This window comes from Argiope bruennichi, chromosome X2 (genome assembly GCF_947563725.1).
Source record: "Argiope bruennichi chromosome X2, qqArgBrue1.1, whole genome shotgun sequence".
NCBI classification, from domain to species: domain Eukaryota; kingdom Metazoa; phylum Arthropoda; class Arachnida; order Araneae; family Araneidae; genus Argiope; species Argiope bruennichi.
This window is the reverse complement of record NC_079163.1, coordinates 17,002,837-17,029,229: the sequence shown is the minus strand read 5'-3', so window position 1 is coordinate 17,029,229 and position 26,393 is coordinate 17,002,837. Positions and strand designations below refer to the sequence as shown.

The 26,393-nt window shown below is 29.8% G+C and overlaps 1 protein-coding gene across 4 annotated transcripts in view; it reads right to left on the bottom strand.

Annotated features, from left to right (window-relative positions):
* Positions 1-18,654: 18,654 nt before the first annotated feature.
* The window catches only part of LOC129959967 (muscleblind-like protein 2), a 463,947-nt gene continuing 456,208 nt past the window's right edge, over positions 18,655-26,393 (bottom strand). For all 4 annotated transcript variants that reach the window (XM_056072902.1, XM_056072901.1, XM_056072904.1 and 1 more), the window contains one exon: positions 18,655-24,521. The gene's annotated coding sequence lies outside the window, so the exon portion shown is untranslated. The remainder of the gene's footprint in view (positions 24,522-26,393) is intronic.

The window sequence follows — 26,393 nt, the reverse complement described above, 5'->3', positions numbered from 1 at the left end:
AACTTGAAATTATCTCAAAACATGTTTATGAAAATTACCATCTTTTTAGCTTGTGACAAAATGGTTGAAAGACCATTAATACGTTTAGAAAAAATGAAGGAAGTGCTTATTGATAGAGCCATAAGTGTCAACGAAGAAACAATAACCATGTTTGCATATGGAAAATTAAATGACGTTTTAACATTGTCAGTGCTGTCAGCAGGTGGCTGTAAATTAAAACCTTATTTACACATTGAGAAGATAGAGTTTTCTTTGAAAACATGAGTGGACAAATAAATTTGCTCATTAAATAAATGGAAAAACTGAATTGCATGCGCATCAAAAGCTATAAAGAGTTGGGTCAAGATTATCTAATTTTTGACATAGTGTCGCTTACCGATAAAATCTTGATTCGACTGGAAAACGGCTCACTTATTCACTTACCTAGTGAGATGTTAAATAAGGACGAGATACAGTCATTGAGAAATAAACAAATCAAAGCTTCAACTAAAAACCATTATTTAGTATTTTCAGAAGCGTACCCCCTCAATAATAAAATCATTTAAAGAAATGAAATCTTATATAAAATATAAAGATGGAACTGTTAAATAAGCTAAACGCATTTAGCGCTTTCGATACATTTAAAAACATGGCTGAGCTAGAGATTGATAAAAAATATCCCGTCGCTGAGATTAGACAGTTGACAACGAAATATTGCGAAAAAATCATTGTCGAACTTGACGATGGATCTGTTATCAGTTTACCGCAACGGTGTTCGAATAGGGTCTCAGATTACTTGAAACTCAATGATATAATACCCCTATATTTTGTGTATTTGGGTTGTAAAGATACGGGTAAAGCTTGTCCAGCTCATATGTTTAAATTCGAAAAGTAATGGTTTTTAATGGTTTTAGAATCATTAAAAAAGACACTGCCTCGGGTTTTTTAGCATTTAAAGAAATGAAATCTATAGTAAATAAGACAAAATGGAAATTTGCTACGACTTATTAGGTGATATGAGAGCGCTCTACGATGGTGCAGAAGGGGGTAGTAGAATGTGCAGTCTTGCTAGAATCTGCCAAACATTGCTGATACTCCTTGAAGATGAAACGAGTGAGTATAATACATATCCTGAGATTCGTACCCAGGTCATAAAATACCTTAATCAGATGTGCCATATACTACATGATGAAAAGAATCTTGAACGTAAGGAAAAGGGATGTGATATTTTATGCGAACTAGCTGATAGACTTACTTGAACCAATTTTTCAATTTTAATGGTTTTCTATCCATTAAAATTTGTCATAATACACTTCATAATCACATCCATTCAAGTTAATTTTGAATGCCGAACGCAGACACTCGCTGTCCGCATATCGCATAAGGAGAAAAAGTAAAGCCCTTCATTTCCTGAATGGATGACCCTGAACCGACGCTTGCGGGCTTTCGTCACAAACGACGTCATAAAATTAAAATAATTTTCGTTTCTCCTTTCTAGTTTTTAATACATGGCTACCAGTAGATGTCACCACGTATCGGACAAGAGATCTGTAACATTTTGATCGCATTATTAGCGTGGTTTTTATCTATGTGGTTTCAGGTATGTTTTTGCATCAGATAAAACGCAGCGTTTGCTATTTCACGGTATTAACGTGTTATTCCTACAAAATGACTTGTTTCAACTGGTCTTTTTGATGTTTAAAGTCTTTGCTGCAAAGTTCAAATACATAAAATGTTCAGTCTTCTCTGGGTAACGGTTAGCGCGCTGGACTATAAACATCTAAACTGGTCCACGGTTCAAATCTCGGCCTCTCACGGATTGCCTATTTAATTCGGGTTGATGGCTTCTGAACCTATTACCTTGCCAAAAATGACATGGAGCAGCTTCATCGGTAATAATTAGTGGTGGGTTGAGACTTGTGGTCCTATGTCCTGGATGTATGTGGCGTTATATACGTACTTATGAGCAGCCTCAGTGGCGCAAGGCTCAGGGTATATTTGAGCAACGGATTTGAGATTAAGTATACTCTGAGCCTTGCAGGAGGCATTTTGCAATTTTTTAATTGTTGGGGTGCTCTCGGGTATCGACTCAGCAACATTTTCAACTATTTGTAACCATTACTTTCTAAAAGTGGGTGGAATTTTTATGGAGCCATCACTTTTTAGAAGTGGGTGGATATTTTATGGGGGCGCTTTATGGCCTAAACGTCACTGCGCCAGCTCTCTCATATGCACACTACTCATGCGTATATCAAATTAAAGAGTATAAAATTCCTTACATTTTCAAGTTTTAATATTTTTCAGATAAGGGCTCTGAGCTACATTTTTGTTTTCTGTAATTTAAGACCAACTGGAACATCGAATCGGCATGTTACCTACATGGAAATAAAATTTTTAAGAAGTGCCTTCACTTAAAAAACGTCATTTGCTATTTTTTTTATTAACTTTTTACAGTTTCCAACAATTTTCGGACTTCCTATGTTTTTGCGATGTTCACCTACTAAATGTCGTTTGGGACCCTATTTTGGATTGTGATTTTTTTTTAGCCTCTTGATGCCTACTATCACCTCTCTGAATCTGTCGGACGAATTTGGCAAACCCTGTATCTATATATAATATGTATATATGTGTAGGTATATATATGTATGCATGTATATATATATATATATATATATATATATATATATATATATATATATATATATATATATATATTCGTATACACGTACTATCGAATGTTCTTTTATAGTTTATATTATGTTGTTATAATTTTCGCTTAAACTGGAGATTGTAATTTATTGTTTTATTTCTGTAAAGGTTTATCTCTAAGGCCTCAATTTCAGGGATTTTCGGGTCACGAGGGGTCAGTATGGTTGGACAAAAGTCAGACCACTCACAGAAAAATCCCTTGTTTGATTCCCTGCATGAGGTCTTAATTTCTTCCTTTTTGATTCTATTTTTATACATTTTGCTAATATTACCTTGGTATTTTTACTAATTTGGTAAAGTTCATCTGTGTTCTAGTAGTAGCAGTAGTAGTGCTCTCTAAATACAATTGTATCTTAATTGAAATTTCATAATGCATATATTTTTGATTTTCTTCTATTCGTATACACCTGCCATGGTGAGATTAACGGAATACATAATGCCTTTTAATATTTTTTAATAAATCAAATTTTTGACAGAATTAATTGCTGGAGTTTCACTTTGTAGTTGTTTTTAAGTGGTTTAAAATATTAAAATATCGAACATTTTCTTAGCAAGTTTATCACGATTTCATTAAAAGGATTCAGAAACTATTTTTTCTTTTAAATTTATTTATAAACATATTTATGATATATCGCTATGTTGCTTTGTTCGACGAAGTGAAACAAAATTTAAATAGAGACTGTAATGTCGTTCAGTTGATTATCGCCAACTGAATATATATGAAGACTGCTTGATTTTTATTGTGAGTATAGAAAGCATTTGAACGATCATGCCTGGATGTTTATGATGTACATTAATTTTTTTTTCAATAATAGTAAGATGATATGCTAAATAAATTGTTGTATGCGCCTCCTAAAATCTTTTCTGAATTTTTTGGAACTGTAAAGATTTAGCTCTCTTGCCCTGAGACACCTGTTGACCACTCTAACGTTCCCCGGTTCTCACACGTGATAATGGGCATTTCCGGCCAGCTGTGTCATCAACTGTATAACACCCCCACATTGTGAAGTGCCTCCAGACTGCCAGATGGGGGATCCTCTCCCTGGGTAGGGTCATCTTGCCATTAGTTGAGTCCAGATAAAGAACCACACTTGCGTTTTTCGTCGTTCCAGGGAAATAAATCGTATCTTCAAAGGGGAAGAGTGTCAAACCCTTCGGATGTAAATCTTTATTTTTTTTTCATTGTGAAGGGTCGGCTACGAGGGTGGATCATTAACGGACATTCCCACGGTCGACTGGAGACCATTGAGGTTTTTTTCGAACAGCTATTGGGTAACAGGAAGCTCAAGTGCACCAATGTGAAAATGAGAGGTGGAGTTTTGACAGAAAATAAAATGCGAAATTTTTGGAAGGAGAGGGAGAGTCTCCAGTTCTCGTCGAAGACGGCCGCGGCAATACATTGACGGCCTAGTACTCCGAAGTTCTATCATTACCGGGGATAAGCCACTGCTGGGGCTAGGCGCCCCGTCAACCCAACCATCTTATGAGAGGGAGCGAGTCGTTTTGAGGAGAAGTCAGAGAAGCATCGTGTGATTCGGGCTTCTGAGTAAAGCCCGATCCACCCGATAGAAATCGGTGGGTTCCCTTATAGTAGCCTGATGCGCTAACAACCTGTTAGCATCTCTTGTGAGGATGTTTCTCCGAAATTAATCGAGGAACTATTCTTGTTTAACTTTTAACTATGTTGTAAATATTATCATTTCTATTTACCCAGATGAGAACGAATTGTTTTTATGTACATAAGGCTGTAAATAAAGAAATTAACTTTAAACGCTACCCTCTTATCTGATTGGACAGGATCAAGTCATTACAGAACTTATAGTCTGCGCTTACGCGCCTTTTAAATTAAAGAACCGGCCACGTTTAATATACATTATGCAGTTATCTCTACTAATACTAAAAGAGGAATTGTATGCGTTTATTACAGGCCAAACGGTTTGATATAATTTCACGATAACTTGATCCATTCTTCAAACAATAGTTTGGACTGCGATAACAATGTTTCCAAACTTGAATTAGTTTTAATTAATCAAAAATTAAACGAAATTTTGTTTGTTTTGGGAATGGATTCTGAAAATCTTATTGCACAAAAACACGTGTTATACTATTTTAAAATTCATCTTTTCAATAATATATACAGTTGTGTAATTTTTTCACAATTTTAACAAATTTTTAAAAATATTTCTAGATGTGATTTGCAATATTACTTTTTTATATTGAAATTTAAATCAGACCTATTTCGTTGTTTCATCAAACCTTTAAATCTTTTGTTTTATTTTTTTCTGCTGAAAAAGATTCTCATATAATCACTACAATTATTTTTTTTTCGGATAAAGAATTTGATGTACTGTTCTGTTATATGTCTGCCGCTTGGCAGATTTTGGTGAATTTTTAAATGAAAACAATTGCTATAGATGGCAGCCAATTACAAGCATTTACTTAATTTTTAATCGTAAAGGAACGTAAGTTACTAATAGCACTAGACCGGAGGGATAAATTTGCAAGTATCTGCTTATATGGCTGAAAACATTTCGGCCTAAAGGATGAATATGACGCTACACGAACTCTACGAAGTAGGAATCAAGATGTTTTCTGGCAGTTCGTTTATTGAGTACTTCTTTTGTATAGCATACCATCTCGCCACCACTGAACGTAGCAGTATCGACAGGATTTCGTTTATTGAGTACTAGCCGTTTCTGGCGACCAGTTGGTTCGCCGTTATTAATGATTGCTAAGAATTTCAATTGTTTCTCCAGCAAAATATTTTAAGCGTCAAATTTTGGTAGACATATATTATTCCAAAAGCCTTACATAGTTATTGTGCTCTGCATTTCTTTAATTTCTTGCCTACTTCTTTATGCATCCTATTATGCCACAGAAAAGACCGCCAGTTTTTAAAAATGGGTGCGGTTTAAAAATTTTTTCACTATTGCTTGATTTTGAGGATAAATTTTAATTTTAAGTACAACAAAATATCAAAAAAAAAATTATTAAAAATATGCCTTATATTGAAACATACTCAAGATGGAAAAATATGCTGAGTTGTCATATCTTCGTCTGTCATCATATTGTCTAAAATTAGAAAAACAAAATTATATCGCAAAAAAATTTGGTATTCATTCAAAAGGTAATTTTTGATTTTTAAGATGCTGTAAAAATCATTTTTCTCTCAGAATATTTTAGAAAATTATCGCGGAAAACGCCAAAATTTTGTTTAATTTTTAATTAATTCTGATCCAAATTTTAAAAAAAACAAAAAACATTCCCACTCTTCAAATTTTCAAAGTATGTACAGTATACTCCCGAGTATCCGGTTTCTGTACAATCCGCCTTAGTTTTCTTTTATCGTAATTAAATGAGAAAGGCAAGGTGTTACATTGGCAACATTGCAAAGACCTTTTTAGTGGTTAGGATACTCCGACGTGTCTTACGCAAAATACAAGTTGTGACAGGAAAACAACAGCGTTCTGCTAGTTGTTCATTGTTTCGTCAGTGTGTAACTTACCTTCACTATTGCCAATGTTCCTGATGATAACTGCACAGTACGTACAGTATTCATAGATTCACATTCTAAGTAGTTTGAGATAAATGGAGGGCTTAGTACTCAATAAGAAATGAGAAAATACATATTATAAAAGTGATTTTTGGTATAAAACCTTTGTTTTCTGGTATTAGTGGGCAAAGAAATGAATACATAAAACTACGGCCTAACCGGCTTTATTAGTATCCGACCTGCCCTTTCGCCACATTAGGCTGGATACTCGAGAGTGTACTGTAAGTAGAAAGTTAGGTAGCTCTATATCAAATGGTCTGGCCTGTAGAGCGCTAACACATAAACGTGCACATACAGATACGCTCTTGCACAACCACAGGCATTTTGATTATTAGTAAAGAAAGTAAAAATGACAACCCATGGTTGAGTCAACAAAATTATAGGAATAATTCACTGTAAAGTTCCTAAATGAAGCGTATACTGCTGAGAAACGGAAGACACAAATCAGCAAACAACGTGCTTTTTCGTATTCCTATCCTTCTCCATATGATCGAAGATAGCAAAATCATTTACGGTTCGCAAATTTCAATTTCATCGGGTGCTTGTTCGAACAGTCCTTCTTTATTGATAATATTTTAATTTTGCAGAAATATAATTGGCCCTGTGGCGAGCCTCTAACGAAAAGGTAAATCGCGTCAGCAACTATAACGAGCATGAATCGAATTTTGCTTTACTCTTAAGTAATGAATAAGTAATAGGTGATTACATAGCTTACAGACATTCAGAGACGTAGCTATATAAAAGAGCTCTCAGGACAACTATTAAAACAGTGCCCTCCCTTTTATTTTGAAAGAAAATTTGAAATAATACGAGTTACATGTTAAAAGATGGTTGTCTTTGGCAACTAAATGGTTCATCTATCAGACTGACGGTATTAATTTCTCAATATCAGTCAACTTTAATTTTGCTGTAGACCTCATTAAATTTTTGCAGACCGAAAGCATTAACATAAATCACAAATATATTACTATTTAAATTTTTGATGCACAAATCTATAGAAAATGTTTTACAGCTGGTGAAATTTATAACAAAGGCTTAAATATTACTAGACTGCGACTTTTTTTCAGCAATATTACTGAACAAAAATGATTTTTACATTATCTTAAAATTTAAAGAATGACTTTCCAAAGATACCAATTTTTAGCAGTACAATTTTTTTGCTATTTTTAATTTAAATAATTAAATTAATTTAATTTAAAAAATATTTTGAGCATATTTTACTAGAATATGCTTCATTTTTGAAGCGATATTTAAATCGTTTTCGTTGTTGCACTTAATATTTCCTCCTTGTACTTTGTTCCATTGTTGATAATAAGAATATGAAATTTCGGCTTGTCTTTCAATGCTTTAATAACCAAAATTTTGCCTGTTTTTCATAGTAAATTTGGTTTAAATTATCCCAGAAAATATATTTTTACACCATCTTAAAATTCAAAATTTGACTGTTGCAACGATATCAGTTTCAATTCTTTATAGTTTTTTTTCAAAATTGATATCAATTTTTTAAGAAAAATTTAGTGCAGTAGATTCTGAAGAAGGATTTTGTCATACTATTCCTGTTAATAGACAGAACTAGAGACGATAAAAGGATTATAATATTTTATACAAAGTAATTTTTATGCTTAAAAAAATTACACATGAAAAGGTTTAATCCCAGTCGAGGGCGGGTATATCATCTAGTAAGATATCTCGTCAGAGTTACTGAACGAATCTCCGCAAAACCATTTTTCTTTTTCAGAATCTCTATGTTAGCTCAAAATCCAATTCTTCATACTTTTTTCTTTTGGATTTTTTTTTCTCTAAAATCTTTCCCTTATCCTTTCTTCTCGATTTCATTTCTCATTAATTTGCTTTCTTTATTGGATGAGATAGGAATTATAATTTTTTAAATTTTTATTTATTTGTTTTTTTTATTATTATTATTTAGTTTAACAAGTGAGCCTTTGTTAAACTCTTTCAGAGGTGACTCCATAGGGAGAGATCTCATCTTAAAGGAGAGATATAAAATATTTAAAGGAGAAAGTCTAACTATATGAATCATAAATGAAGATAAATCTCGTTATTTGTAATATGCATCTTATCACAATTTGATGGTGCTGAAACAACGATGCTGTACTTCAGGCTCATTAAAATAAAATAAATAATAATAATAATAAAACTCTTTAGTATGTGGGCATTTAAACGTATAATGGTCACCTTCACCCAGTCGACCGCATGAGCATAAAGATGAATCCAGCTTTTTTAAATCTATTGCTCAGATGTTCGACGATAGCAGTGGCTTCAGGCTATGAGAAATTAATCAATATCTTGCCTTTTTTTCTTATAAACTTTGGGCGAAATTGTTCTAAAACACTATCTTAAAAAAATTTACTATTTCATCAATACCAATTTCAGTTTTATGCTATTTATCTTTTAACTGTTATTTATTGCTTGCTTTTAATTATTTAATTATTACTGTTATTTGTTTTAACCCTCTTGCTGCGTAAGTCTTTTATCAAGATAGGTTCAAAAGTTGCGAAACGTTTCCTGCCAGATATCTTTGAGCTTTGAAAAGAGCTCTAAAAATACTGCGAAACATGCTTGCATATTTCGCAGAAAGATGGACAACTAACGCTATCTATTACCTCAGATATGAATGAAACCAGAAAAGCTGAAATGAAACCATGAATGGGAAAAGAGCGGGTTGCACAGACGGAAATAGACGGAAAAATGCATCCCCGCGGAAACCACGGATTGCGCAAATTTTGCTACTTCTACGTTGCCCGTGGAAATCGCGGGATACGCAGCGAGAGGGTTAATTATTTTAAATGTTATCTTTTAAAAAAATTAACCAGTTGATTTCGAAATTAAGAAATTCACAGGTACTCCTTTTCTCGGCAAAGTTAAGGCTTTAAACTACTCTACCTGTCTTTTTTAATTTCTCTTTTATTTCAATATATATGTCTTAAAAAGGCTTTGTATATTGTAAAAAATATATTACATGAAAGGATTTTAATCTCGGAGGGTATATTAGCTTATTTTAACATAAATAATAGTGATTGTAGCTATGCATGCATGTAGGGCCGGGATAGTCTGGTTGGTAGGGCGTTCGATTCGCATCCCTTGGGTTATGAGCTTGAGTAACCGTCGTCCGAAGACACCCCGTGTATGTGGTAGCTGGTGCACGTATAAACCCGTCGTGGTCACAAAGTCCTCCATGTCGAAACAATACCACTGGGGGTACTGGTTCAGAGGTGATCGTTCTTTGATCTGATTCAGGTCTAAATTACGGTCTGTGGATGAGTGAATGAAACAGATGAATGAAGTCCGTCCTGTAAAAAGGGTTGTGACGCGTGAGTAGCTAAGACACACTCTTGGCCCTAGATGGCGCTACTGAAACAAGAGACGCTCTCTCGGTTTAAAATCACTGACATCGTCGGCGGGCTTGTCTATGATAAAAGCCATTAGAAACAATAATGTATGCATGTATTTTCGACATCTCCTTCTTTACAAATGAGTGGAATTCGACCAAATTTTGCAATCTTAATATATGGGATGAAAGAATATTTTCAAAGTACAAAAATTAATTAAACATTCAACTAATTAGAAACTAACTAAAATGTTGTCTTTTCCGCAGTAATTTCGGAAGAAATTATTCCAGAAAAAATATTTTTTAGACAGTCTTAAAATTTTATCTTTTCAATGATAACAATTTCATTTCTGAACACCTTTTACTTCAAGTGTTATTAATCTTTTTTTTTTAAATTTAATGCTGACAATTTTGAAACTAGAAAATTTATAGGTACTCCTTTGCTAAGTAACTGTAAGACTTTGAACTACTTAAAAGTTAGCCCAAGTCAATCGCTCAGATTCGAACGAAGGCAAGAAAAGTAAAGTTTTTGTTAGCAGCTGAAAAAGATGTTTAACAAAAAGCAACCGGTCTGGCAAACCAGCACGGCAGAGCCGGCCTTCTCTATAAAGGGGCCTGGGTGCTAGAAATCATTTGGGTCCCTAAATATTTTGTTTAAAAAAATTACAAACAGGATATTAATGTTGCGTGTTTATTTAGTTCGTGATTTTGATTTTGCTATTAATTACTTCAGAAAAGTTACAAACTTTCGCATTTTTTTTTTCGATGCTTAGTATAGCAAGTGCATTTAAGCTTGTTTCTACATTTTCATTGTAACATTTGTGCAGTTTGTGTGGAACTTTCTTCTCCAATTGATGCTTCAATTGTAACTTCTGAAGTTGAAGCAATTTCATTGTCAGAATTACTTCTTAGACAAGAAAACACATTTACTTGTGACTTCATGAAATTTAGCTTTTATTCTTTTTTTTTTCCGCTAATTTTCTTTTTTGACACCCAGAGGGATATTTCCTTGACATGGAATATGATTAAATCTAACAATATTAAGTTTTTTATGGTAATTATCAAAACACTATATGCAATCTAACCTAGAAGATGAGGTAAATGACCATAAATCTAGTTACTTTGTATTTATAATATGGTACACACTTTCACCAGACTGTAATATATCAGTAAACTTCGTATATTTTCAAACCTGTCGATTATTTCAGTTAAATTTCTTCCTCTCTTCTTCCCAAATTGCTATTATTATTCAGAACATTATTTTAGCTCTTCATCAAGTTGGGGCACCATCAGCCGAGTGGCCCCTGTGAATTGCATCCGCCGTTCCCCCAGATAGCCGACCCTGGGTGACAGAGCAGCTTCAGGCTATGAGGGACATTGCCAAAACATCGCGAGCAGAAGATACGAAAAATTTTAACAAATTAACTGTTTATTAAAAACCTTATTTGTACTTCAGCATTTGTGAATACAACTTGCAGTACTTTTAAATTAAGAAAGAAGAAACTTAAGAAATATTATTAACTTATAAAGAAAATAAGCTATCGGACGGGTTTTAAAAATCTTCTGATTTAATTGATATCCTATTTTTTTTTAATTAAGACGATCAAAGGGTTTTGTATATAATGATATTTTATACAAAACTATTTTTTACGTTAAAAGGACTACGTATGGAATGAGTTAATCTCGAGCAACGCCGATATAAAAACTAGTATAAAATAAAATTATTAAAGGTTCTTTCCTTTATGAGCATTCATTATTAAGTATACTTTAATTTCGGTTTTTATTTATTTCCTTATTATAGATTTTTAAATGATTAATTAACATTTTCTTGTTCTTTTAAGAAAAGGAACAAATTCAATGTTAAAATACTCCTAGCTCTCAACATCAAGTGTCATACTCAGAAAGACCAAGGGAAAAATCTCCTATCATACATTTGCATTCATAAATTTCAATCAAACAGAGTTTCTCTTTGTTTCCCTTTACCAAATTATTGTCCACCTGATTTTTATAACAGTATTCTCTTCTGCTATGTCATAAAAATAATTGAACTCAGAATATATGTATATTTTTACACATTTTATCTTTCAGCATATTATTATTCCAAATGATTTTTCAAAGTTGAAATCTATGTCATCTCAATATCATTTCTTATATGCTTGTAAATTCTGTACATAGTTATTTTTTTTGTTTGTTTTTTTCTACTGTAAATATTTTGGTATTTAAATAAAATTCCCGTAACATGCCCACCAAACCGTTCAGTGACCAGAATGGTCACGGATACGGTGGTATGAGACGGCGTTCTGTTCTGTGTTAAAATACTGCATCGACTCGGCAGTATCTTTATTACAACGACCTACGAACTTCAATATTTTCAAAAATCAAAAGTTTTAACTGTCGGAGTTCAAAAATCAAAAGTTCAAACTGTCGGAGTGTTTAATATATTCTATCTAATATTCCTTGATTTAGAATCGCTTTATAATGTGAGTAATGATACTAAAAACTCTTTGATCACACAATTTGAAGTCAGTGTATGTCTTTTCATAAATGTTTGAAAAGCTATTTCCCTATCATCATTATTAAAACAGCGATTCCGAACATTAATTTATTTTGTTGAAGTTTCATTTTCAGATTTAGATGCAAATCTCTTCCTATTTGTAATAATCGCAAAGATATTAATAGATGGTCACTAACCACATTGATTAATGATTCCACCTCGCAGCCATTCATTTCGGAAGGGTTTTCATTAATAAAAGTGAGCAGTGATGAAGAGCAATATGTTCGGACCGTTTATGCAAATAGTTTATTCTTTAAAGGGGATTATATCACTACGGATGTCATCTTTTTTCTTCTGTGATTTAAAATTATAAAATAATAAAAATAATTAATCTCTAAAAGAATAGTTTATATTCATAGATGAAAAATATTCGTTTTAATTCTTAAACGTAATTACAATTTCAATGAAATCTAATGAACCAAATCTGTCATCCCAGACAGTTCAATTCTTCAATATTCTTCAAATATTTCAATGTAAACTTAAACTTTTAATCCGAATTTGCGCATTAAATTTTTTTTATTATCATTCAGAAAGTTTCACTAACTGTGCAAATTTATCCAAATCGCAAACCACAAATATATTTACATCGTACAATATTTATATTTAGTCCCTTAAGAAGTTTGAAAGACCTTCAACCGTAATTTATTGCTTATCAACAAATTTTTGATAAATTATTTTTTTAGTTTCAAATTTGGACAATATATAAATTCCACTTCAAGCTAATAACATACAATCGGTCAGTGGTGAACAATTTAAAAAAGGCAATATCAAATTAGAAATTCAGAGATTAAATTTTATTTTAAGAGATTAATAATGTCAAGCAGAGGCACACTTTAAGCCTTTGGTCTCAGATAATAGTCCTTTAAGTTAATACTTGATGTAAAAACATTAAACGTCTTAATATAAACTCCTACTAAGAACAAAATTCCACAATTACAAATTAAGATAATGCGGCTGTAAATCATTTCCACGAAGTAAAATGCAACATGCATATTGAAGAATATCAATGCAGATATAGATAAACACATATGTAGAAACGTTTTTGATTGTGTTTATAAATAATTTTGATTGTATTTATGAATCATTTTCACGAAATAAATGCAATGTGTACGTTGAAGAATACCAACGCGCATATAGATAAACACATGGAGAAGCATTTTGATTGTGTTTATAAATAATTTTCATTGTGTTTATACATCATTTTCACCAAATAAATGCAATGTGCACGTTGAAGAATACCAACGCGGATATAGATAAACACATATGTAGAAGCATTTTTGATTGTGTTTATAAATTTATTTTTGAAAAAATGTTTTTGTCTTGGTACAGGTTTTAAGATCCGCAATCATATCTGTTTAATTTCAGGAGCATTATTGTTTTCCCCTTTTATATATTGTTTAATCAAATTTTCGAAACTCAGTGCTTATATTTTGAGCTTGATATTATGGCAACAATAGTTAATAGTAACAAAAGAAAAATGCCTAAAATCTGGATAATAAGAAGTTAATGAAATGCCAAAAATCTATAGTTAGAAAAATAAAAGCTAACAGGAAATTTCAGTTGGAACATTTTAAAAAGCACTGCTTCGAAGCTAGTGCGATAAAGTATATAATACCATCAAACTTATCTAGTAAAATAAAATTTTATTCAATCAACTCAAATTGAAAAACAATAAAAAAGGCATATAATATGTCAAATGTGTACATTAAAATTTTAAAAATTCTAAAATAGAGACAAAATTGGTCCAAACAATTAAAAAAATTATAACAATTTTAAAAGACATTATTTGATGTTAATTATTGTACAACACATATTAAAATGTCCGCTTTTATTAAATATAATAATTGTAAAAATGAAAATGAAGACAGCAAATAAACTTTAACATTGGTAAAAGCGTACGAGTAATAAATTTAATTAAACTGTGAAATAAGTTTAATGTTTCAACAGAAAAAAAAAGGAATTGATAAAATTATTTTTAAATTAATATTGAAAAATTGATTGAAAATAGAAGAAAAGTCATATGGTAATACTGAAATTAACTTTACTGAAATGTTAATTGTTTTAAACTTTATAGTGGTGTTAAAATATTTGTATATCTATGTATTCTAAAGTTATGACTAAAAAACGTTTAACCACAATTTCAATCCTTTAGAAGGGCATAGAAATTTTTTAATAGCACAGTTCATCCTTTCCTTCCTAAAAATTAAGTGTGTCAAATTTCATTTGAATCCATCAAGGATAGTGGAATTTTATAAATCTCAAAGAAACAAACGATCTGGCATTCAACTTTTATATACAGATAATTGCATGAAGAAAATATACGATTTTATACTATCAATGTTAATTTTTTCAAAATAAAATAGTTCAGCATGTTGGTTATATACATTTTGAGCATTAGCCCTTTTAAATACACTAATAAATGAAAACTAAGAAAGTGGTTTTAATAAAAGTTATAAGCGTACTCGTATATTTAGTTCTGAGGGCAATTGGAATTTGAATATCCTTAAATGAAAGGAAGCTATAAAAGGAGAAAAATGGTCATTTAAAAAAAATTCTTCGTTTTGCTTTCCTTTTACTTGTTTTTTAAATTAACTGCCTTTCTTTAGCCAGAAAGCTTTAAAATTCCATAGATTAGGCTATAAATAATACGAAATAAATAAGAAAAATTCAGTTCATTCTTACAATTAATGAGTTACATTAAGTTTTCTGTTTTGCCTCTAAAACGATTAACACTTAGGGGCGTATTCACAAATCTCAAAATGTCAGTAGCATTTTATTTGACATTCAGATGCAACTGATTATGCATTACGAGAAGCAAATACAATTTTCTACGTTGTTGTACTATAAGAATATATATAAAAAAGTTCAACGGCTGCAAAAAAATATGAAATCAACGTAAAAAGAATGTTTTTATTGCCTTTGTACTTTATTCAAAATCGCTGCTTTCAAATGTGGAAGATAGTCTTTGTTTTTGTGACAAAGTAATTTTTACTCGTCGGCAGACATATCGCTTACAGAATATAAGAAGTTGTAACAAAATGCAAATTTTTTTTCTGAATAAACATTTTATAGGATCGTAACTATTTAATTTTATAAAAATGGTGACCAAAATATTTTTCTTTAGAATTAATGCATAACGAACTTCATGTTCTGTAGCAAGAAAGGGTAATTTGTATTTACTTAAATTTACTGATGTGTTTTTGTTCTCAATATTTCTCACAAAAATCTCAAATCTCATAGCATTAAACTGCCGTAATTGTAATTATTATAATACTGCATATAATCATAAATGGAATGAAAAAACTTCTGAATCAAAACATTATTAGATAAAACATTTAGTATAAAGTTTTTGGACGAAAAATTTATCTCTTGTATTTATTTCCTATGCGAAACGAAGAATTTCAAATAGTTTTAATGACTCACGAAGTTGATATTTTAGTTTACTAGTACTTTTGTAAACATAAAATTATGCAGCTTTTACTTGAAATTTAAATGAAGGATTAAAGCTGATCAAACAAATTTTAAAAGCAATAAATTCCAATTTATTTGAATAGAGGATTGAATAAACTTCTTGGAAAATAATTTTGTAAGAATTTCTCTTGATAAGCAAAAATATATTATAACAAAAAATTTCGAACGAAATTGATTTTTAAGCTAATTTTTTTAATTTGATACTTACGAAAGAGTTCAAAAGATGTAAGTGACTTTTTGATAAGATATTTGCAGCCATTTTTTATTTGTCTTCAATTGTATGGAGAATCGAAATTTATTGAATAATTCGGTTTATGTGCAATAAAGTGTTATTTATATATCCTTTTGAAAAGAATTTTAAGCTTTTAAAGACAAATGACAAAATTACACACATACTGAGCAAAAATTATATATTCATATAAATTTTCGACTATTAAATTGGATATTTATTAAAGACGTTCTATGGAATAATTATCATCATAATTATATAAATATAGTATTCTAATAATTATATCTGCTTTCAAATTTCAGATCGTACTAGAAGCAGCAAAATATGGAATGAATAATAGTTCAAAAAGTGCAATAATAATGGAAATTAAAGATATGTGGAATAAATGAATGAAAATTTAGAAAGATCTGCGATTTGCGTTTCAAGTTAGTAACAATTATATATCCTGTATACGTCTCTTCATATAATGAATTATTTTGCAATCAAAGAGCATTTGTATAGAACGCTAAATTGCCGTTAAAGCACGGAAGAAAATGGATTTACATTTATCAGTGAATGAAATGCACCAATTTTTTATGACCTTGTAAAATAAAATAGTGTATCGTTTCATGTCTGTTTATAAGTAGTAAGCAATGGTGATAAGAACAGTATATATCAATAACAAAATGCAAGAGTAAAGCACAAAAAGAATGAAAGTTAATTTTTTCCCTTCCTCTTTCGATAAGTTAATAATTTTAATATTGAAATTAATATCTCTTTTAAACAATAAAAATATATTCAATTTAATTTTTTATGTTCATACAACAATGAAACGAAAGCTCATTGTTGTATGAGCGAAAGAAGCAAACTTTCCATTTGATGCTTTCAGCTTAATGACAGTTCAGGCTCAGATGCAATTTAAGCAAATTTTTCAACTCTCTTGAATATTTCTTTGAGGAAAAGAATCAAACCTTTTCTAGAAATTTTTACTCTAAATATTTTATCACGCCTGAGGTACAAAATGATTTTAATATGTATATTGAAAGTTTAAAGATACTTTTAAACTATCATAATTTTTTTTTACAAAATGCTACTCCCGAAGTCCAGAGAATGTATAAGCATTACACATCTAAATATGGAAACAATCCCTGACAGAAAATGTCAAATTTCTCCCGATATGAGCATGGTATATTAATTAAAATGTGTACTATGGGTTATTTTCCCATGCGAAATCTATTCATGACATCACAACATGTTGATGTTATAGGAAATTTAGAAGTTTGTGTACTTTTAAATATGTAGACAATCCCTATGAACATTTTAGATACGTTATCTTTCAGTACACGTTACTATATTTAAAACGTAATTTAGTTGTCAAATACTATGATCAACAGTGGAATAAAGTTGGGTGGCTCCTTTTTATTGTCCGCGACTGTACATAGATTTATGTTTCCCTGTATTCAATTTTATGCTGTTAATTAGGATTCATTTTTGATATAGATTAACTCTCTAAATCTAAATAGTAACGACTCAAAATAATCCGGAAATTTTAAGTTGCTTAACACAATATGAAATGAACTGACAGCAAATACTCTCCCATTACAACGCAGTTTGACATCAGGAGGTGGGGGGAGGGGAGGCGAGAAAAACCAGTAACTGTAAAATCTATGAATATGTCACATATAAGCGATTTTTTCCCTCTAGACAGACTCGGGTTTGGCAAGATGAGAAGAAAGTTCACAGTGATTTCTCGGGACTGGTGTTAAAGAAATAAATAAAACTATCAAATAGATAGAATGGAAAGAAACGATCCTTGAAATATAAGGATATTTTTGACACCTTTTACAGTAATGTACTAGCTAGCTACACAGTTTCAAGATTTCATTTTTCAGAATTCTGGTAGAAAGTTTCTTAAGCCAAGTAGACACATATATTGTACATTATTAAACAATATTCTCAATATTGTAAAATATTGTTTAATATAGAATATATCATACAATATTGTAAAATATTGTTTAATATAGAATATATCATACAATATTGTGCATGCTGTGCTACTTGGGTATTTGACAATCCATTCATTTATTTCTTTTACAAGTATCTGTTTTGACATATATTGTTTAACATTGTCAAAAATATCGGTAGGGAACGTACGGGAATAATTCTATACAAAGAACTTATTTTAATGACATTTTCAGAATTTACATTAGTGACATGAGATGTAGAAGATTACAGAATCTTTAATCTAATTTGATTTCGTATTCCCCTCCATCTTAAATAATAAACATAATTTTATGGCAGGACTATATGTTCTAATGATTTGATTGCATATGAAATCGTATGCAAGTTCAAACTGATCGAAAGAGGTAAACATGATTATTGTGAGGAATACTACAATGCAATAAATATTGGAGGTTTCAGTGGAGTTAAAGCATATGAAGGCACAAGGCAGTGTTTCAAGGCTCCCAATTTTTTATTATTACATTTATCCTTATTAAAAAGTTAAAATTTTATTCCATATGCATTATTATTATCATTATTAAATTAATGTTTTAAACATAGAATTACTATAGGATAGATTCCTGATTATTAAAAAAATCTTCGAAATAATTAAAACAGTAATTAAAATCATCTTTCGTAAGATCACAGGAAAAAAAATATAAAACCTATTTTTAGACTATAATTAAAAGTGCTGAAAGACAACAGCTTATTCAGTTACTTAAACCAATAGGAATTAAAAACCTAGAAATGTAAAAGAAATTGAATCATTTTCGTGTCCTATATATATTACTTAGATTTAAATAAAAAATGTAAGAAAAATGGAAGCAAGATTAAGAAAGGTAATTTTATTCATTAGTATACTGAAGTTTGGTAATACAGCAATGCAGGAGTATACAGCAATGAAAACTTCGTATAGCAATAGCAGTTACAAGCTACGTTTCCAAACACAGTCACAAAAGGATAAATGTAGCCAGTTACAATTCATAACTTGAATATTTTCTACAAATAGCAGACGTAAGTTACTTCGTAAGCTAGTAACAACTGCCAGAGCTTTACAGTTGGTAACAAGATAGGTTGAAAGTAGTTGTTAGAGCAAAACCTCTCTCTGCACTCAGCAGCCTCCAAAAATATATTTTAGAAATAAATTAAAAGCATCATATGAAAATTTAGAGAAATAAAAGAAACACAAAAAAAAATGTCTATTAAAAATTCAATATTTTTCATTTGCAAGAGATCCAAATATTTTTTTTTAAATCTTTCCACAAGAATTTAGTTTTTAAATACACAGTAATTTTTGTACACAAGTGCCAAAACTCCCTATACAATATTTTTAAAGAAATTAAATGTTTATCAATTTACCTAAATAAAGTTAAATGTATTTAAAAATAATACATAACAATATAAACTCGAAAATAATTTAAAATAATAAACTATTTTACTTTAAAATACAATTTGGTGGCAAATGATATATGGCCAGTGAAATGAAGAATGCAAAAACTGATTACATAATAAAATGAAGTATTTATTATATTAAAGGCTGTATGCAAATTTAGAATTACGAATAAAGAGTTTACAGCAATAATGTATTAAAAAAAATTCTGATGTTCTTTATAAATGCTTTAGTTGATTTTTATCATATTTAAACTAACCATTTCTTTAAAATGATTAAAAAGTTATATGATTGAGAAATTTTCCTTTTGATTGTATTCGCCATTAATTTTTTATGATTTTTACTGTTATGTATGCTTATTTACTGTTATGTATGCATAGTAAAATGACGTTTTAAAGTTTCGTTTTCTAAATATATTAGCTACGCAGATTATTTGATCATTAGATGATATATCAGAAGGGAAAATTTTCTTTTCAGTTACAAACTCATATTATTTTAAACAAAATATTAATAATCTAACAAAATATTCATTTAAAAGTCATTTGTTCACAGATTGAAAAAATATCCGAGCCACCCCTTAAAAAAAGGGAAACATTTACGTTTTTCTAAGCTTAATAAAGAATCACTGAATATTGCCATTACACCATTCACCATTAATTCAATATAATATTTAAAACTTTTTAACTAAATTAATACAGTAAATTTTTAAACAAAGAGATTTTAGGGAAAAAAACAAATAATAGTAATAATAATAATAAAAAAAAATTTAAAAAAAGAGAGATATTCAGAACACTTATAAAATTCTGATCCGTATTAGGCATTTCGTTCTCCAGATAATATTTGATAAAGCATATCAAAATTAACGTAACAGCCTAAGCTGAAGCACTTATGAAAGCAGATTCTAGATTTAGGGAAAGTGCTTAGTTCTTCATCTATGATGGCTGCAGTTTTAGCTAAGCATTAGGTTCACCAATTATAAAATTGTACCCGATTGTTTGTTTTAACATATCAAAGAGCATTATTTTAAAAAGTCATTATATAAATCTCGGCAAAATTTTCAGCAGCTATATAGAAGATGTTATATATTAATAGATAAAAGTGTATTGAATAACAAACATAATAATTTAAAACTCTGCATTCAATTCTGAGAGGCACGAATAATTTTTGACTCATCTGCTAGTTATAGGACTTTATGACAGTCCAAGACTTTACGCTCAGGAAACAAGAGTCCTTATCACACATTGTAACTTATGACTGGCACATTTTTAAATATATAATATATGTATATAATCATAGTATATATACACACATAGTATATGTTAACAGTATAAACTGTGTACTTTTCAAGTGCTGTACACTCTTATTTCTACATTCTACTAAGACATGCGTTTAACCTAATATTACGATCAAGTACACTAGACCCACAATTTTAGATCATACATTTGGAAGGTAACAATATATTCAAGACTTCATATTATTTCAAAAACTTATCTCTGTGGATTTTCTAAATGTCTTATAGCATTGATGTCACAATGTCCTCAAGCTATATAAATAGCCCATAGAATTTCAGCTGGTCTTAATATCATGTACATATATGTAGATATCTAGAAGAATATGCAGAACATACTGATGGTTTATGATATGGAACACAGCAATAACATGTAAGAAAACACATTTATACATTGCTTCAATGCATTTTGCTAAATAATAAGCCCATTACTTTCATACTCCACAAAAATTTTATGAGATACATGCATATAATATATATATATATATTACATAAAATATTAATTGCAAACAAAATGAAAACTGCATTTGTTTAACAAGATGAAAATATTCGATCAAAACCAATGTTTGTTCCTTTACATAAAAGTATGTTAGTAACATATTCACAATGAATGAAAATATCATGCTTGAAAGGAACTTTAATCATCACAGGCTGCTTAAATATTTTGTGAAGAAGACCTTTAACTAATAGTGTAACTGAGTGCAATGAGTCTTGAAAAAAAAATGATTTTGGATATTATCTGATATTCTGCGATTCTTCTTTAATATTCATAGATTCACCAAACATATAGTGAAATTAAACATTTTTTGGAGGAAATATTGTAAAAATACACAAAATGCATTTTAGAAAAGAGGCTTCAATAACAGATAACAGTGAATAAATTCTTGATGAATATTATTAATCCATTAAGTATTTTTAAAACAAATTTAGAAAGACTGAGAATTTTTGATTTTAATTTTAAAACATCTTGCAAAACGTGACAGCTGGTTAAATCGTCTACTCTCACTGAAGTATAAGCAACAAGTAAGTTACAAGGATAAAAAGAAATTCCATTTTGAATATACACACTATATTTATATATTTATATCATAAAAGTAAATCGATAGGACATTTTCAATGCTAAAAAAGAAAACTTGACAAATAACAGTAGACCTCACATTTGAAGTACCATTGTTTAACACTTACCTACACAGAGATAATTTATTTCATGCATTTCAAACATAAATTCAAACTTTGTTACATAACACATATACATTGGGCTTCAAAATTTATGATTCTCATAGATTATATTCCAAAATGTACAAACTACTACTGCAATTTTAATATTATAAAAAAAAACCAGTAAGTAGAACTTCAAGCTATATAGAAGGCTAATCTAATTTCGAAGCTATAAATCATATATCATCAAACATATATATAATGTATATGTTGTAAACTATATATTGTCAACAGAAAAAATTTGATATCTTAACAGCAACATATCATTTATGACTTATTTAACATTTGACCAAAGGAATGATCCAGAATTGTTACAAAAATTTTTTTCCTCCCCAATATCATTTATTTGAAAGCTCGTATAAACAGTTATAATATAAAATACTAATTCACCAAACTTTTACTTATTTTCATGGATTTTCATAAAAGAAATTAGTGCAGATTCTACAAGAAATTGAAATTAAGTGAGTTATCTTAAATCTGTTCTATAAAGGGATAACTATGCAATGTGGCCCTATGAGTCAAGAGGGAATTTAAGGAAGAAAATATTTTTTTTTGTAGAGTTTATGTATTTCAAGAAGATACACCAACATTAAAAATGTGCAATATTTGTATGCTGAGTTTATTGAAAATATTTTCAACAGTGAATTATTCAGTAAATAACATTAATAAAGGATTTAATATATTTCTACGCGAGTTCATTAGCTGGAAATATATAATTAAATTTATTTGTGTTCTAAGTCAAGTGATACAATTTTTGAACCCGAGCATACTAAAATACTTGTTACAAAACATGCAACTGTCTACTAATACAAATTCTAAATTTTCTTTGAGTGAAAACTACCAATAAAAAAGATAACACAGTATTGTTATTCACAAAGTACTTTGCTTTTTTTTCTGTATAGCCTGAGTCGCAAGTCTTAAAGCTCTTTGGAGCTAGAAGATTACTTTATTCAACTGAAATCATTGCAACTGTATCACCGGAAAAAGGCAGCATTGATGCTACCATAGTTTGAATACTTTATTTTCATCATATAAAATTCTTCATGTGTTTCATTAATCTAGAATCCACAAAAAACATTTGTAACAATTTCACATTATGCTACTAACACATACAAAGATATGCAAGTAATAAAACAATGTGACATACAAACAATTGTTATTAAAAATATCATCTTTCAAGAAACCATAACTTTCATGCCCTAACAAGAGACATAGCTCCCTCCTGCTAGAATTCTTTAAAGTCAACAAACTGCACTACTAGTTAACATATGAATAATTTCTCTCCTTAATCTCGTTGCGTATACTACTACGTGAACTAAATGGTCAAATTGATTAAAAAAATTAACATTCACACAGATAACTGAAAACACAGACAAAGAAATGTTGTTTCTAACCGTTTCCGGAAACTTTGGCCCCGGACTTTTTGGCCTCTGACCCAGTCGCAAATGAAACAAAGATGTCATTGGCTCATGATGTAGCTTATCCATACTTTCAGTTTAAAAGTAAACAGGTATTTTAAATGACTGATTCTATATCATTAAGATATATAACAAGAAACAGATGTTGATAAAATTAAACTGCTGAGAGGTTGAAAAGAGTTAAAAAAAAAAAAGGAATTTCATTTAATTTGCTTCAAAAAGCAATAATTAAAATAACAAGTTTTTATAAAATTATTATCATATCTCATAAGATTTCTTGCAGCATTAAAAAAAAAATAGTATTTTTCGATTGTGTGTTCTCCAATTAGTTAAAAAAATACACAAATTATAATTATACACTTAAAAATATTTACACAAACACATGTTCCCATTAAAAATAAAAATTACTTCAAAGTACACATCATCAATGCAAAAAGATTTACATATTATTGCAAAAAAATTCTATTTATGTTTGAGCTTTCCATGGAAGGTAAAAAAAGAAATTAAAAGACTAATGATAAACTTAGAAACAATTTTTAAACGTGCAGTTTAGCTTGTATAACATATTAAATACTTTATCCAAACAAAAATCACAAGAATTAAAATGGCACTTATTCATTTGAAAATAGTAACCAAATATTAAAAAATATGACATCATATGACAAATCATAAATCAGTACTGAAATAAAATTGCTCTTGACAAAAATATTTTATCTTATTATAGACAAATTTACAAAAAACTTGATACACTGAGAGTTTGTTAAGTAAGAAACAATGTAAGAAAATGTAATATGATAGAAAACAAGTTTATTTCTGGAAAATTATTTCTTTTCCAACCACAAAAATGTTATTAAATTTAGAAAATTCACAAGTGATTTACTGAAACAGAATTGAAAGCTGGATTGCACATCTTGTTCTTTACTTGACCAAGGAAATCATTATTTCATTGAGGCCTTTAACTGTCCTAAGAGACAGAGTAAAAACCACCAGTTGCTTCAGAGTTTTATAAAGCATTTCTATCCCCAGGAATTTGGGTTTCCGAGGCAAGGGTGATAAGAAAGATTTGGGAGGGAATTCAGAGACACTTCTTAGTTCAGATCTATCGTAATACCACCTGACTAGACGCCCATCACAAGTGGAGATGTCCCTGTGTCAAGCACAAGGGAGCCTCAAAAGTGCTGCCTCCTTATCACAGACTGTCTGAGGGTGAGACTCCATAGCCTTGGATTGGGGCACTTGTTTCCTCGTAGTCCCACCCCAGAAGAACCTGGAGATTGAAATGCTCAATCTATGAAGAGCACCTCATATTTAGAAAAGAGGCTGACTGTTTTTACTCTTTGCTGCTTAGGTGACCTCACTTATCTTTCAAAAATCTTTTGTCTTCTGTGGGAAAGAAAAATAACCATTAAGTAAAAGTTCACTTTTCATCGTAATAAATGAATAATGTTTACAAAATAAAAGCAGAAAAAGCAAGCAGGCTTACAAACAAACAAAAAGTCAGATGGTAAAAAAATCAAATAGGCATTAATAACAGTAATGTTTAGTACATAACTACACTTATTAAACATCTTCAGGAGAAAGAATAATTTACAATAAACTGTTTTTATGAAAATATGTAATGTTTATGTATTTTTCATATTTCATTACCTTTAATGTGCTAGCTTAACATTGAGAGAATAGAATAACAAGTAAGTTAAGAATTAGGTTAGAAATTGAAAATTTTTAATATAAATATTTTTATCAAAGGAAATTTTCACTTTCCATTGAAGCAACTATAAAAATTCTAAACAACTATTATGAAATTTAATCTATTTTTACTAAAAACTCCCCTTATCGATATGTACTTTAAAAAACTGTATTAAAGCACATAATGATTTCCTTTAATCCCTTTTCTTAAAATTAGAATTGATACAATTAAATTTGGCCATTAAGCGATTACGAAATAATTATATTGTCATTGAAAAAATATGGTATAGGAAGACGGATGGTAATTGATCTATCCTTCATTAAACGTTAAACTATATAAAACCAATTAATTCCTTATTCCATTAATCTCTGGGATGATGATAATAGATCACCGAATTTTAATCATTCAAAAGGTTTCTCATTCGCATAGTTTTAAACAATTTTGATTAATATTATTGATACTTTGAGAACAATCCCATTATATGGTTTACTGAGGAAGCTGACAGACATTTAAAACGTAAATGATAGTGAAAATGAGCTTCGATTCATACTTGCAAAGTCACTGTCTTTGTTATTATTACCTTAATCAGCACCAGCAAATCTATTAAGAATCGCACTGCATTTTGAAATTACGTAATTTGAAAGATATGCCTCTTCTTCATATATTTCAAAATTCCTGCAACTGGATTCCAATTTTATTATGCGAGATTGTTGCCTCAGCCCTTAGCTAAAATATTTTAGACATTTCTCGGTCTAAAATTTCTACAGACTTTCAGAAACAATTCACTAGCCAATCTGTTCTGTAAATAGTATTCTTCATTTCATTTCTTATAAACTGAATAACATCAGTCAGCATGAAATAAGTAGAACCTCATTACACAATTCAATCGTTTTTTGGGACGGGGATTTTTGAATTGAATCTAATGATAATATGCTTCTTTTTACAAATATTATCTTTTCCACTTAGCTTATGACAGTAAGCAGCATATTGTTATTATACAAATTATTTGAATAAAAAGCTTTTTCTTCTTTCATGCAATTATTCGGCGCCAAAACTTATCTAATGATGAAAAATAAAAATATGCTGGTTAGTTAATTCAGTATATAAAGGTAAAAGTCTTAAATGGTGGTAAGTATTGCAATTTTTAGGTTGTCTATTCTTAATATTATAATGTTTCACACCTTCCTGTCAGTCAACAGCTTAACCAGATGAAATAAATTTCTATAATTGAGTTAGTCTATCAATTGATTTCAACAAGTATTTCATCTGAATGTTTCAGTTTTTAAGCATATTTATTTATTCAATATTCAGAACATATTGATATATCATTAAAGCATTTTCTTGGCTGCATTTAATCCTTTCTTTATTAATGAACAATCCATATGCTTTGGAAAGAATAAATGTGAGTATTTTTTGATAAAAAGCTCAGTTAATTGTATAAAAACTAATTGTATTATGAAAAGCAAGGAGAATACTGAAGGCAAATCATATTTTTTATCGCCACGATTCAGCTTAAGTTGAAATAAATAATTCATTTTTAATTCTGAAAATTGTCCTTAAAGATAAAT